Genomic DNA, 14,538 nt, shown 5'->3' on the forward strand with positions numbered 1-14,538 from the left:
AAAGCAACAAAATTCCACAATTTAAGCTTTTCCTTATTTAACTAAAAACACAATTCACACTCTAAACCACAACAGGTTCGTTAAAACACAGACAATCAATACGCAGACAATAACTTTTAACCGTTTTCTCAAAACCACACCAAAAGACATAACACAACAAATTAGGCACCTTACAGATAAACAAGATAAACCATTTCACTGAAATGAATCGTTTATCACTAGCATTAACATTCATGTTCTCCCTTCTTCTGTTCTACTAGAACCAGCACCTTTCCTTACCATACCTTTCTGTGTCCACAGACCCTCTATCACTTCCAATGCCGTTCATTTCTACTTTAATTCACTGCTTTGTCCTTTCCCCATTCTGTACAACATCCACTTACACTGTCTTCAAACTATAATTACATCAAAACATGGGATCTGCTGCAAACTATCTTTAAACACCAATAAATCCTTTAACACCAACACTAAGTAATCTGAGAAATATCAAAACATATAAACATATAAAATAAATTAAACATTGCAAACATTCTTTTAAAGGGAGTCCGGATCTAAACCAACAAATACTTACAATTAGTGTCAATAACATTACTTTTTAGCAAAACTTAACTAAATCATGGTAATTAGGAAATACAAAATAAAGTAGAGACATTTATTCAAAATAAGAAAACCGAAATAATTGCAAAATCATTTTACACAACATATATTGGACCAATATTATCTTACTGTGTTTTAGAAAGATTTGCCCAACTTTAGGCAAATTCCAGAGAAAGTTAGGCTACGTTCGACAGAGGCAGAACAGATAATGTTGCTGCAGGCTGCAGCTGTAGTCAAGCTGCTGTTGTGGCTGAAACTTCCATCGGAAGCGCTGCTCATAGACTCCTTTCTACTTAAAAATCTTTTTCGTCGAACTAAGACCACTGAAATTTGTTTTTATCGACGTCTTACAACCGAGGTCATGACCACGCTCAATAACTACAATGTCAGTTGTTATTTTACCACAAATTAGTTCGCAAACTCTTAAGCCTTGTTACGTGAAAGTTTAGTGCAGGTTGAACATTTCGGTCTCCATGGACGCCGTCACGCCGACCACATGGTACAAACAAAGCCAATCAGAGCTGTCGACGCATTCGAAAGAAACTAAAACGTCCCGTTATTGGCTAATTCGAAACAAGATGGCCACGTCCATAGAGAAAACATTTCACACAGAAACATGGAAAATAAAGCCAAAATTCGCTGCTTTCAAACAGTTTTTCATCCCATACTTTCCAAAATCTCATGCATACATTTCATTCATAAGCAGTCACGTCTCCAAAATCTCATACATTCAGTCCGTTCATCAGCGATCACGTCTGTATTGTCATCAGTCAGTCGTCAAGTCATGTTGTCGTTTTTGTCCTGACAAAATGCACAATTTTCCTCATCTTCTGTCAAATTCAGCGCTCATGTTTATTTTGAATCCTTCTTTGGTTTCTCTCCGCGTATAAAAAAATAATTTGTAGAGGCCGAAGCCTCCTTGGTGTTTCCGAAAATCCTAGACGCGCAAAATTAGTTCCTATAATAACTCTGTTTTTCGTAAGGGATTTCTTAACAGGTTGAACAGACGCAAACCTAGTCAATTTGCTGCTTTCCAAATATCACAAGCTCCCAATTTGCCAACGTTCAATTTTGTACAGGCCGAACAGACGAAAAACCTGCATAATTATAATTGTCCAATTTTTCAAAATCTTTTACTGCTGCCCAAAGTGTATATTTTGCCACCGTTCAATTCGCTGTTCTAGGGAGGGTGAACCCAACACTTATTTACTGGGGTGCGCTCGCCCGTTCGTTCGTATAGGGTACACTGTGCCACTCATACAATCGACTTCTCCTTTAATTTGAGATCATCAATACGCAGACTTTACAAAAGGCTCTGCTCACCATGATTATGAATGAGGCCTCTGAAGAAGTCGACCGCATGGCAGGAAGCATCCCCAGACTTTACGTCGAAAGTCTCAGAAATCTCGTAATAAGCCACTATGATGTGGTCCAACCGGTCTGGTCCGCGTTTCCTATTCACCCCCGACTTCACGTCTCGAGGTCACCAAATTGAAGGAAAGAGAATAGTCCGTTTTTGGGTTCTTTCCATCCATGCGTGTTCGATAGTCGAGAGTGGTAAAACAAACAAGGATTCAACCGGTTTAAAAATACACAGAGTTTATTTCCCTGACAATAGTTCTAAAGCACAGTTTAAAACATTAATGCAGATATATCTGGATTCTCAAGTAAAGATCTACTGACGCACAAGTTACATGCGAATTACTCGTAGATTTTCCTAAGAACAATGGAAAACTTTAAAACCAGTCTTTTTAAGATGTGTTTGAATCTCCGCCTTCCGGAAAGATCATGGTCGCTGATCCTCCGCCCCGGAACACTCTGATTCGTCAGCTGATAGCCCGCCTGCTTCCACCGGCCAATAGCTGAAGGTTGCAAAGTCCAGATCCGCTCCGCCTTTCCAGGGGTGGGGGCCATTCACCGGCGCACACAATCCATGATCAAAAGGAGTCCTCCTCTGGTCCAAAGTAAATCATACCAGCCAAACGAATACTCCATCGCCGGCACGAGATCAGAGGTCAGCTTCATCCTCCACATGAGAACACGAACCTGAACACTTTCCCAAGGATAAGGTGTTCAACCCAGATAGTAGAAATGTAGTCCATGACATATTTATTGCGTCTCTGGAAACTCCTAGATTTGCACAAAGAAGTCCTAGTTGCTGCTGCAACTACAAAGCACAAGTGAAGGTCACTGGAGAATAAGTCCTGTTGAGTTCAAAATGAGTTCACTTCACACTAAAGATAAAGCTATAACATAATGAAGAATAAGATATTAAAACATACATTTTCTACAAAACCAATAGATTAAAAACCACACACAGCCCAGGAAATGCTCACATTTTATTGGCTTCTTGCAACGAAATTAATTCCCCAAAAAAATTCTATGCACTTCCCTGTTAATCCACAAAAATAAATTACATAATTTATTTTTACAAATAACATTTATTCAAATCATCAATCGTAATCTTGGTCAGCTAGTTTTCTATCTCATTTCATGAATTCATTCATTATTTCCCAGTTATAACAATTTTCCTTATCAAAAACTGCAGTTGCTCATAGGGTTCTATGGTGTAATGGTTAGCACTCTGGACTCTGAATCCAGTAGTCTGAGTTCAAATCTCAGTAGAACCTTATAACCCAACCCACTCTCCATCATTGTTATATGGATATACACATTTCACTGCATCAAACCAATAGATTAAAAACCACACACAGCCCAGAACATGCCTCTCATTTTATTGGCTTCTTGCAACGAAATTGTTAATTCCCAAAAAATATTCTATGCACTTCCCTGTTAATGTTTTTTTTTTGACAAATAACATTTATTTAAATCATAAATCGTAATCTTGGTCAGCTAATTTTCTAATTCATTTCATGAATTCATTCATTATTTCCCAGTTATAACAATTTTCCTTATCAAAAACTGCAGTTGCTCATAGGGTTCTATGGTGTAATGGTTAGCACTCTGGACTCTGAATCCAGTAGTCTGAGTTCAAATCTGAGTAGAACCTTAAAACCCAACCCACTTTCAATGCTTGTTACATGGATCTACACATTTCACTGCATCAAACCAATAGATTAAAAACCACACACAGCCCAGAAAATGCTCTCATTTTATTGGCTTCTTGCAACGAAATTGTTAATTCCCAAAAAATATTCTATGCACTTCCCTGTTAATGTTTTTTTTTTGACAAATAACATTTATTTAAATCATAAATCGTAATCTTGGTCAGCTAATTTTCTAATTCATTTCATGAATTCATTCATTATTTCCCAGTTATAACAATTTTCCTTATCAAAAACTGCAGTTGCTTATAGGGTTCTATGGTGTAATGGTTAGCACTCTGGACTCTGAATCCAGTAGTCTGAGTTCAAATTTCAGTAGAACCTTGAAACCCAACCCACTCTCCATGCTTGTTACATGGATCTACAAATTTCACTGCATCAAACCAATAGATTAAAAACCACACACAGCCCAGAACATGCCTCCATTTTATTGGCTTCTTGCAACGAAATTGTTAATTCCAAAAAATATTCTATGCAATTCCCTGTTAATGTATTTTTTTTTGACGAATAACATTTATTTAAATCATAAATCGTAATCTTGGTCCGCTAATTTTCTAATTCATTTCATGAATTCATTCATTATTTCCCAGTTATAACAATTTTCCTTATCAAAAACTGCAGTTGCTCATAGGGTTCTATGGTGTAATGGTTAGCACTCTGGACTCTGAATCCAGTAGTCTGAGTTCAAATTTCAGTAGAACCTTAAAACTCAACCCACTCTCCATCCTCGTTAGATGGATCTACACATTTCACTGCATCAAACCAATAGATTAAAAACCACACACAGCCCAGAAAATGCTCACATTTTATTGCCTTCTTGCAACGAAATTAATTCCCCCCAAAAATTCTATGCACTTCCCTGTTAATCCACAAAAATAAAGTACATAATTCTTTTTTTACAAATAACATTTATTCAAATCATAAATCGTCATCTTGGTCAGCTAGTTTTCTATCTCATTTCATGAATTCATTCATTATTTCCCAGTTATAACAATTTTCCTTATCAAAAACTGCAGTTGCTCATAGGGTTCTATGGTGTAATGGTTAGCACTCTGGACTCTGAATCCAGTAGTCTGAGTTCAAATTTCAGTAGAACCTTATAACCCAACCCACTCTTCATCATTGTTATATGGATATACACATTTCACTGCATCAAACCAATAGATTAAAAACCACACACAGCCCAGAACATGCCTGCATTTTATTGGCTTCTTGCAACGAAATTGTTAATTCCCAAAAAATATTCTATGCACTTCCCTGTTAATGTTTTTTTTTTGACAAATAACATTTATTTAAATCATTAATCGTAATCTTGGTCAGCTAATTTTCTAATTCATTTCATGAATTGATTCATTATTTCCCAGTTATAACAATTTTCCTTTTCAAAAACTGCAGTTTCTCATAAGGTTCCATGGTGTAATGGTTAGCACTCTGGATTTTGAATCCAGTAGTCTGCGTTCAAATCTCAGTAGAATCTTGAAACTCTACTTATGTGTGTTTTTTACATGGATGTACACATTTCACTGCATAAAACCAATAGATTAAAAACCACACACAGCCCAGAACATGCCTCCATTTTATTGGCTTCTTGCAACAAAATTGTTAATTCCCAAAGAATATTTTATGCACTTCCCTGTTAATCTACATATAAAGTACATTTTTTTTTTTTTACAAACAACATTTACTTAAATCATAAATCTTAATATTGGTCAGCTAGTTTTCTATTTCATTTCATGAATTCATTCATTATTTCCCAGTTATAACAATTTTCCTTATCAAAAACTGCAGTTGCTTATAGGGTTCTATGGTGTAATGGTTAGCACTCTGGACTCTGAATCCAGTAGTCTGAGTTCAAATTTCAGTACAACCTTGAAACCCAACCCACTCTCCATGCTTGTTACATGGATCTACACATTTCACTGCATCAAACCAATAGATTAAAAACCACACACAGCCCAGAAAATGCCTCCATTTTATTGGCTTCTTGCAACGAAATTGTTAATTCCAAAAAATATTCTACGCAATTCCCTGTTAATGTATTTTTTTTTGACGAATAACATTTATTTAAATCATAAATCGTAATCTTGGTCCGCTAATTTTCTAATTCATTTCATGAATTCATTCATTATTTCCCAGTTATAACAATTTTCCTTATCAAAAACTGCAGTTGCTAATAGGGTTCTATGGTGTAATGGTTAGCACTCTGGTCTTTGAATCCAGTAGTCTGAGTTCAAATCTCAGTAGAACCTTAAAACCCAACCCACTCTCAATGCTTGTTACATGGACTTATACATTTCACTGCATCAAACCAATAGATTAAAAACCACACACAGCCCAGAAAATGCTCTCATTTTATTGGCTTCTTGCAACGAAATTGTTAATTCCCAAAAAATATTCTATGCACTTCCCTGTTAATGTTTTTTTTTGACAAATAACATTTATTTAAATCATAAATCGTAATCTTGGTCAGCTAATGTTCTAATTCATTTCATGAATTCATTCATTATTTCCCAGTTATAACAATTTTCCTTATCAAAAACTGCAGTTGCTCATAGGGTTCTATGGTGTAATGGTTAGCACTCTGGTCTTTGAATCCAGTAGTCTGAGTTCAAATCTGAGTAGAACCTTAAAACCCAACCCACTTTCAATGCTTGTTACATGGATCTACACATTTCACTGCATCAAACCAATAGATTAAAAACCACACACAGCCCAGGAAATGCTCACATTTTATTGGCTTCTTGCAACGAAATTAATTCCCCAAAAAAATTCTATGCACTTCCCTGTTAATCCACAAAAATAAAGTACATAATTTTTTTTTACAAATAACATTTATTCAAATCATAAATCGTAATCTTGGTCAGCTAGTTTTCTATCTCATTTCATGAATTCATTCATTATTTCCCAGTTATAACAATTTTCCTTATCAAAAACTGCAGTTGCTCATAGGGTTCTATGGTGTAATGGTTAGCACTCTGGGCTCTGAATCCAGTAGTCTGAGTTCAAATCTCAGTAGAAACTTAAAACCCAACCCACTCTCAATGCTTGTTACATGGACTTATACATTTCACTGCATCAAACCAATAGATTAAAAACCACACACAGCCCAGAACATGCCTGCATTTTATTGGCTTCTTGCAACGAAATTGTTAATTCCCAAAAAATATTCTATGCAATTCCCTGTTAATGTATTTTTTTTTGACGAATAACATTTATTTAAATCATAAATCGTAATCTTGGTCCGCTAATTTTCTAATTCATTTCATGAATTCATTCATTATTTCCCAGTTATAACAATTTTCCTTATCAAAAACTGCAGTTGCTCATAGGGTTCTATGGTGTAATGGTTAGCACTCTGGACTCTGAATCCAGTAGTCTGAGTTCAAATTTCAGTAGAACCTTAAAACTCAACCCACTCTCCATCCTCGTTAGATGGATCTACACATTTCACTGCATCAAACCAATAGATTAAAAACCACACACAGCCCAGAAAATGCTCACATTTTATTGCCTTCTTGCAACGAAATTAATTCCCCCCAAAAATTCTATGCACTTCCCTGTTAATCCACAAAAATAAAGTACATAATTCTTTTTTTACAAATAACATTTATTCAAATCATAAATCGTCATCTTGGTCAGCTAGTTTTCTATCTCATTTCATGAATTCATTCATTATTTCCCAGTTATAACAATTTTCCTTATCAAAAACTGCAGTTGCTCATAGGGTTCTATGGTGTAATGGTTAGCACTCTGGACTCTGAATCCAGTAGTCTGAGTTCAAATTTCAGTAGAACCTTATAACCCAACCCACTCTTCATCATTGTTATATGGATATACACATTTCACTGCATCAAACCAATAGATTAAAAACCACACACAGCCCAGAACATGCCTGCATTTTATTGGCTTCTTGCAACGAAATTGTTAATTCCCAAAAAATATTCTATGCACTTCCCTGTTAATGTTTTTTTTTTGACAAATAACATTTATTTAAATCATTAATCGTAATCTTGGTCAGCTAATTTTCTAATTCATTTCATGAATTGATTCATTATTTCCCAGTTATAACAATTTTCCTTTTCAAAAACTGCAGTTTCTCATAAGGTTCCATGGTGTAATGGTTAGCACTCTGGATTTTGAATCCAGTAGTCTGCGTTCAAATCTCAGTAGAATCTTGAAACTCTACTTATGTGTGTTTTTTACATGGATGTACACATTTCACTGCATAAAACCAATAGATTAAAAACCACACACAGCCCAGAACATGCCTCCATTTTATTGGCTTCTTGCAACAAAATTGTTAATTCCCAAAGAATATTTTATGCACTTCCCTGTTAATCTACATATAAAGTACATTTTTTTTTTTTTACAAACAACATTTACTTAAATCATAAATCTTAATATTGGTCAGCTAGTTTTCTATTTCATTTCATGAATTCATTCATTATTTCCCAGTTATAACAATTTTCCTTATCAAAAACTGCAGTTGCTTATAGGGTTCTATGGTGTAATGGTTAGCACTCTGGACTCTGAATCCAGTAGTCTGAGTTCAAATTTCAGTACAACCTTGAAACCCAACCCACTCTCCATGCTTGTTACATGGATCTACACATTTCACTGCATCAAACCAATAGATTAAAAACCACACACAGCCCAGAAAATGCCTCCATTTTATTGGCTTCTTGCAACGAAATTGTTAATTCCAAAAAATATTCTACGCAATTCCCTGTTAATGTATTTTTTTTTGACGAATAACATTTATTTAAATCATAAATCGTAATCTTGGTCCGCTAATTTTCTAATTCATTTCATGAATTCATTCATTATTTCCCAGTTATAACAATTTTCCTTATCAAAAACTGCAGTTGCTAATAGGGTTCTATGGTGTAATGGTTAGCACTCTGGTCTTTGAATCCAGTAGTCTGAGTTCAAATCTCAGTAGAACCTTAAAACCCAACCCACTCTCAATGCTTGTTACATGGACTTATACATTTCACTGCATCAAACCAATAGATTAAAAACCACACACAGCCCAGAAAATGCTCTCATTTTATTGGCTTCTTGCAACGAAATTGTTAATTCCCAAAAAATATTCTATGCACTTCCCTGTTAATGTTTTTTTTTGACAAATAACATTTATTTAAATCATAAATCGTAATCTTGGTCAGCTAATTTTCTAATTCATTTCATGAATTCATTCATTATTTCCCAGTTATAACAATTTTCCTTATCAAAAACTGCAGTTGCTCATAGGGTTCTATGGTGTAATGGTTAGCACTCTGGTCTTTGAATCCAGTAGTCTGAGTTCAAATCTGAGTAGAACCTTAAAACCCAACCCACTTTCAATGCTTGTTACATGGATCTACACATTTCACTGCATCAAACCAATAGATTAAAAACCACACACAGCCCAGGAAATGCTCACATTTTATTGGCTTCTTGCAACGAAATTAATTCCCCAAAAAAATTCTATGCACTTCCCTGTTAATCCACAAAAATAAAGTACATAATTTTTTTTTACAAATAACATTTATTCAAATCATAAATCGTAATCTTGGTCAGCTAGTTTTCTATCTCATTTCATGAATTCATTCATTATTTCCCAGTTATAACAATTTTCCTTATCAAAAACTGCAGTTGCTCATAGGGTTCTATGGTGTAATGGTTAGCACTCTGGGCTCTGAATCCAGTAGTCTGAGTTCAAATCTCAGTAGAAACTTAAAACCCAACCCACTCTCAATGCTTGTTACATGGACTTATACATTTCACTGCATCAAACCAATAGATTAAAAACCACACACAGCCCAGAACATGCCTGCATTTTATTGGCTTCTTGCAACGAAATTGTTAATTCCCAAAAAATATTCTATGCACTTCCCTGTTAATGTTTTTTTTTTGACAAATAACATTTATTTAAATCATAAATCGTAATCTTGGTCAGCTAATTTTCTAATTCATTTCATGAATTCATTCATTATTTCCCAGTTATAACAATTTTCCTTATCAAAAACTGCAGTTGCTCATAGGGTTCTATGGTGTAATGGTTAGCACTCTGTACTCTGAATCCAGTAGTCTGAGTTCAAATCTCAGTAGAACCTTATAACCCAACCCACTCTCCATCATTGTTATATGGATCTACACATTTCACTGCATCAAACCAATAAATTAAAAACCACACACAGCCCAGAACATGCCTGCATTTTATTGGCTTCTTGCAACGAAATCTTTAATTCCAAAAAATATTCTATGCACTTCCCTGTTAATCTACAAAAAAAATATTACATAATTTTTTTAACAAATAAAATTTATTTAAATCATAAATCTTATTCTTGGTCAGCTAATTTTCTAATTGATTTCATGAATTCATTCATTATTTCCCAGTTATAACAATTTTCCTTATCAAAATCTGCAGTTGTTAATTGGGTTCTATGGTGGACTTTGAATCCAGTAGTCTGAGTTCAAATCTCAGTAGAACCTTGAAACCCAACCCACTATCCATCCTTGTTACATGGATCTTCACATTTCACTGCATCAAACCAATAGATTAAAAACCACACACAGCCCAGAACATGCCTCCATTTTATTGGTTTCTTGCAACGAAATTGTTAATTCCAAAAAATATTCTATGCACTTCCCTGTTAATGTATTTTTTTTTGACGAATAACATTTATTTAATTCATAAATCGTAATCTTGGTCCGCTAATTTTCTAATTCATTTCATGAATTGATTCATTATTTCCCAGTTATAACAATTTTCCTTATCAAAATCTGCAGTTGCTAATTGGGTTCTATGGTGTAATGGTTAGCACTCTGGACTTTGAATCCAGTAGTCTGAGTTCAAATTTCAGTAGAACCTTGAAACCCAACCCACTCTCCATGCTTGTTACATGGATCTTCACATTTCACTGCATCAAACCAATAGATTAAAAACCACACACAGCCCAGAACATGCCTGCATTTTATTGGCTTCTTGCAACGAAATTGTTAATTCCCAAAAAATATTCTATGCACTTCCCTGTTAATGTTTTTTTTTTGACAAATAACATTTATTTAAATCATAAATCGTAATCTTGGTCAGCTAATTTTCTAATTCATTTCATGAATTCATTCATTATTTCCCAGTTATAACAATTTTCCTTATCAAAAACTGCAGTTGCTCATAGGGTTCTATGGTGTAATGGTTAGCACTCTGGACTCTGAATCCAGTAGTCTGAGTTCAAATCTCAGTAGAACCTTATAACCCAACCCACTCTCCATCATTGTTATATGGATCTACACATTTCACTGCATCAAACCAATAAATTAAAAACCACACACAGCCCAGAACATGCCTGCATTTTATTGGCTTCTTGCAACGAAATCTTTAATTCCAAAAAATATTCTATGCACTTCCCTGTTAATCTACAAAAAAAATATTACATAATTTTTTTAACAAATAAAATTTATTTAAATCATAAATCTTATTCTTGGTCAGCTAATTTTCTAATTGATTTCATGAATTCATTCATTATTTCCCAGTTATAACAATTTTCCTTATCAAAATTTGCAGTTGTTAATTGGGTTCTATGGTGGACTTTGAATCCAGTAGTCTGAGTTCAAATCTCAGTAGAACCTTGAAACCCAACCCACTATCCATCCTTGTTACATGGATCTTCACATTTCACTGCATCAAACCAATAGATTAAAAACCACACACAGCCCAGAACATGCCTCCATTTTATTGGTTTCTTGCAACGAAATTGTTAATTCCAAAAAATATTCTATGCACTTCCCTGTTAATGTATTTTTTTTTGACGAATAACATTTATTTAATTCATAAATCGTAATCTTGGTCCGCTAATTTTCTAATTCATTTCATGAATTGATTCATTATTTCCAAGTTATAACAATTTTCCTTATCAAAATCTGCAGTTGCTAATTGGGTTCTATGGTGTAATGGTTAGCACTCTGGACTTTGAATCCAGTAGTCTGAGTTCAAATTTCAGTAGAACCTTGAAACCCAACCCACTCTCCATGCTTGTTACATGGATCTTCACATTTCACTGCATCAAACCAATAGATTAAAAACCACACACAGCCCAGAAAATGCCTGCATTTTATTGGCTTCTTGCAACGAAATTGTTAATTCCAAAAAATATTCTATGAAATTCCCTGTTAATGTATTTTTTTTTGATGAATAACATTTATTTAAATCATAAATCGTAATCTTGGTCAGCTAATTTTCTAATTCATTTTATGAATTCATTCATTATTTCCCAGTTATAACAATTTTCCTTTTCAAAAACTGCAGTTTCTCATAGGGTTCCATGGTGTAATGGTTAGCACTCTGGATTTTGAATCCAGTAGTCTGCGTTCAAATCTCAGTAGAATCTTGAAACTCTACTTATGTGTGTTTTTTACATGGATGTACACATTTCACTGCATCAAATTAATAGATTAAAAACCACACACAGCCCAGAACATGCCTCCATTTTATTGGCTTCTTGCAACAAAATTGTTAATTCCCAAAGAATATTTTATGCACTTCCCTGTTAATCTACATATAAAGTACTTTTTTTTTTTTTTTTACAAACAACATTTACTTAAATCATAAATCTTAATATTGGTCAGCTAGTTTTCTATTTCATTTCATGAATTCATTCATGAAATTTATTCAAATCATAAATCGTAATCTTGGTCAGCTAGTTTTCTATCTCATTTCATGAATTCATTCATTATTTCCCAGTTATAACAATTTTCCTTATCAAAAACTGCAGTTGCTCATAGGGTTCTATGGTGTAATGGTTAGCACTCTGGACTCTGAATCCAGTAGTCTGAGTTCAAATCTCAGTAGAACCTTGAAACCCAACCCACTCTCCAGCCTTGTTACATGGATCTTCACATTTCACTGCATCAAACCAATAGATTAAAAACCACACACAGCCCAGAACATGCCTCCATTTTATTGGCTTCTTGCAACGAAATTGTTAATTCCCAAAATATATTCTATGCACTTCCCTGTTAATGTATTTTTTTTGACAAATAACATTTATTTAAATCATAAATCGTAATCTTGGTCAGCTAATTTTCTAATTCATTTCATGAATTCATTCATTATTTCCCAGTTGTAACAATTTTCCTTATCAAAAACTGCAGTTGCTAATAGGGTTCTATGGTGTAATGGTTAGCACTCTGGTCTTTGAATCCAGTAGTCTGAGTTCAAATCTCAGTAGAACCTTAAAACCCAACCCACTCTCAATGCTTGTTACATGGACTTATACATTTCACTGCATCAAACCAATAGATTAAAAACCACACACAGCCCAGAAAATGCTCACATTTTATTGGCTTCTTGCAACGAAATTGTTAATTCCCAAAAAATATTCTATGCACTTCCCTGTTAATGTTTTTTTTTGACAAATAACATTTATTTAAATCATAAATCGTAATCTTGGTCAGCTAATTTTCTAATTCATTTCATGAATTCATTCATTATTTCCAAGTTATAACAATTTTCCTTATCAAAAACTGCAGTTGCTCATAGGGTTCTATGGTGTAATGGTTAGCACTCTGGTCTTTGAATCCAGTAGTCTGAGTTCAAATCTGAGTAGAACCTTAAAACCCAACCCACTCTCAATGCTTGTTACATGGATCTACACATTTCACTGCATCAAACCAATAGATTAAAAACCACACACAGCCCAGGAAATGCTCACATTTTATTGGCTTCTTGCAACGAAATTAATTCCCCAAAAAAATTCTATGCACTTCCCTGTTAATCCACAAAAATAAAGTACATAATTTTTTTTTACAAATAAAATTTATTCAAATCATAAATCGTAATCTTGGTCAGCTAGTTTTCTATCTCATTTCATGAATTCATTTATTATTTCCCAGTTATAACAATTTTCCTTATCAAAAACTGCAGTTGCTCATAGGGTTCTATGGTGTAATGGTTAGCACTCTGGACTCTGAATCCAGTAGTCTGAGTTCAAATCTCAGTAGAACCTTAAAACCCAACCCACTCTCAATGCTTGTTACATGGACTTATACATTTCACTGCATCAAACCAATAGATTAAAAACCACACACAGCCCAGAAAATGCCTGCATTTTATTGGCTTCTTGCAACGAAATTGTTAATTCCAAAAAATATTATATGCAATTCCCTGTTAATGTATTTTTTTTGACAAATAACATTTATTTAAATCATAAATCGTAATCTTGGTCAGCTAATTTTCTAATTCATTTCATGAATTCATTCATTATTTCCAAGTTATAACAATTTTCCTTATCAAAAACTGCAGTTGCGCATAGGGTTCTATGGTGTAATGGTTAGCACTCTGGACTCTGAATCCAGTAGTCTGAGTTCAAATCTCAGTAGAACCTTATAACCCAACCCACTCTCCATCCTTGTTACATGGATATACACATTTCACTGCATCAAACCAATAGATTAAAAACCACACACAGCCCAGAAAATGCTCTCATTTTATTGGCTTCTTGCAACGAAATTGTTAATTCCCAAAAAATATTCTATGCACTTCCCTGTTAATGTTTTTTTTTTGACAAATAACATTTATTTAAATCATAAATCGTAATCTTGGTCAGCTAATTTTCTAATTCATTTCATGAATTCATTCAATATTTTCACGTTATAACAATTTTCCTTTTCAAAAACTGCAGTTTCTCATAGGGTTCTATGGTGTAATGGTTAGCACTCTGGTCTTTGAATCCAGTAGTCTGAGTTCTGTAGAAAATGTATGTTTTAATATCTTATTCTTCATTATGTTATAGCTTTATCTTTAGTGTGAAGTGAACTCATTTTGAACTCATCAGGACTTATTTTCCAGTGACCTTCACTTGTGCTTTGTAGTTGCAGCAGCAACTAGGACTTC

General features: G+C 34.1%; 15 non-coding genes across 15 annotated transcripts; all 15 read left to right on the forward strand.

Annotated features, from left to right (window-relative positions):
* Positions 1 to 3,155: 3,155 nt before the first annotated feature.
* trnaq-cug (transfer RNA glutamine (anticodon CUG)) lies at positions 3,156 to 3,227 on the forward strand. The gene has a single exon. It is a non-coding gene; the product is annotated as a tRNA-Gln (tRNA).
* Positions 3,228 to 3,914: 687 nt separating this feature from the next.
* Positions 3,915 to 3,986, forward strand: trnaq-cug (transfer RNA glutamine (anticodon CUG)). The gene has a single exon. It is a non-coding gene; the product is annotated as a tRNA-Gln (tRNA).
* A 307-nt stretch (positions 3,987 to 4,293) lies between these two features.
* trnaq-cug (transfer RNA glutamine (anticodon CUG)) lies at positions 4,294 to 4,365 on the forward strand. Its single transcript has one exon. It is a non-coding gene; the product is annotated as a tRNA-Gln (tRNA).
* Positions 4,366 to 4,688: 323 nt separating this feature from the next.
* On the forward strand, positions 4,689 to 4,760 carry trnaq-cug (transfer RNA glutamine (anticodon CUG)). Its single transcript has one exon. It is a non-coding gene; the product is annotated as a tRNA-Gln (tRNA).
* A 1,079-nt stretch (positions 4,761 to 5,839) lies between these two features.
* Positions 5,840 to 5,911, forward strand: trnaq-uug (transfer RNA glutamine (anticodon UUG)). Its single transcript has one exon. It is a non-coding gene; the product is annotated as a tRNA-Gln (tRNA).
* A 1,080-nt stretch (positions 5,912 to 6,991) lies between these two features.
* trnaq-cug (transfer RNA glutamine (anticodon CUG)) lies at positions 6,992 to 7,063 on the forward strand. The gene has a single exon. It is a non-coding gene; the product is annotated as a tRNA-Gln (tRNA).
* Positions 7,064 to 7,386: 323 nt separating this feature from the next.
* On the forward strand, positions 7,387 to 7,458 carry trnaq-cug (transfer RNA glutamine (anticodon CUG)). The gene has a single exon. It is a non-coding gene; the product is annotated as a tRNA-Gln (tRNA).
* A 1,079-nt stretch (positions 7,459 to 8,537) lies between these two features.
* On the forward strand, positions 8,538 to 8,609 carry trnaq-uug (transfer RNA glutamine (anticodon UUG)). Its single transcript has one exon. It is a non-coding gene; the product is annotated as a tRNA-Gln (tRNA).
* Positions 8,610 to 10,446: 1,837 nt separating this feature from the next.
* Positions 10,447 to 10,518, forward strand: trnaq-uug (transfer RNA glutamine (anticodon UUG)). The gene has a single exon. It is a non-coding gene; the product is annotated as a tRNA-Gln (tRNA).
* Positions 10,519 to 10,825: 307 nt separating this feature from the next.
* trnaq-cug (transfer RNA glutamine (anticodon CUG)) lies at positions 10,826 to 10,897 on the forward strand. Its single transcript has one exon. It is a non-coding gene; the product is annotated as a tRNA-Gln (tRNA).
* A 686-nt stretch (positions 10,898 to 11,583) lies between these two features.
* Positions 11,584 to 11,655, forward strand: trnaq-uug (transfer RNA glutamine (anticodon UUG)). Its single transcript has one exon. It is a non-coding gene; the product is annotated as a tRNA-Gln (tRNA).
* Positions 11,656 to 12,428: 773 nt separating this feature from the next.
* On the forward strand, positions 12,429 to 12,500 carry trnaq-cug (transfer RNA glutamine (anticodon CUG)). Its single transcript has one exon. It is a non-coding gene; the product is annotated as a tRNA-Gln (tRNA).
* A 307-nt stretch (positions 12,501 to 12,807) lies between these two features.
* On the forward strand, positions 12,808 to 12,879 carry trnaq-uug (transfer RNA glutamine (anticodon UUG)). The gene has a single exon. It is a non-coding gene; the product is annotated as a tRNA-Gln (tRNA).
* A 700-nt stretch (positions 12,880 to 13,579) lies between these two features.
* On the forward strand, positions 13,580 to 13,651 carry trnaq-cug (transfer RNA glutamine (anticodon CUG)). The gene has a single exon. It is a non-coding gene; the product is annotated as a tRNA-Gln (tRNA).
* Positions 13,652 to 13,957: 306 nt separating this feature from the next.
* On the forward strand, positions 13,958 to 14,029 carry trnaq-cug (transfer RNA glutamine (anticodon CUG)). Its single transcript has one exon. It is a non-coding gene; the product is annotated as a tRNA-Gln (tRNA).
* The last annotated feature ends 509 nt before the right edge of the window (positions 14,030 to 14,538 follow it).

The sequence above is a fragment of the Oryzias latipes genome, chromosome 6, assembly GCF_053564925.1.
Source record: "Oryzias latipes strain Hd-rR chromosome 6, Olatipes_Hd-rR_3.1".
Classification (NCBI taxonomy): domain Eukaryota; kingdom Metazoa; phylum Chordata; class Actinopteri; order Beloniformes; family Adrianichthyidae; genus Oryzias; species Oryzias latipes.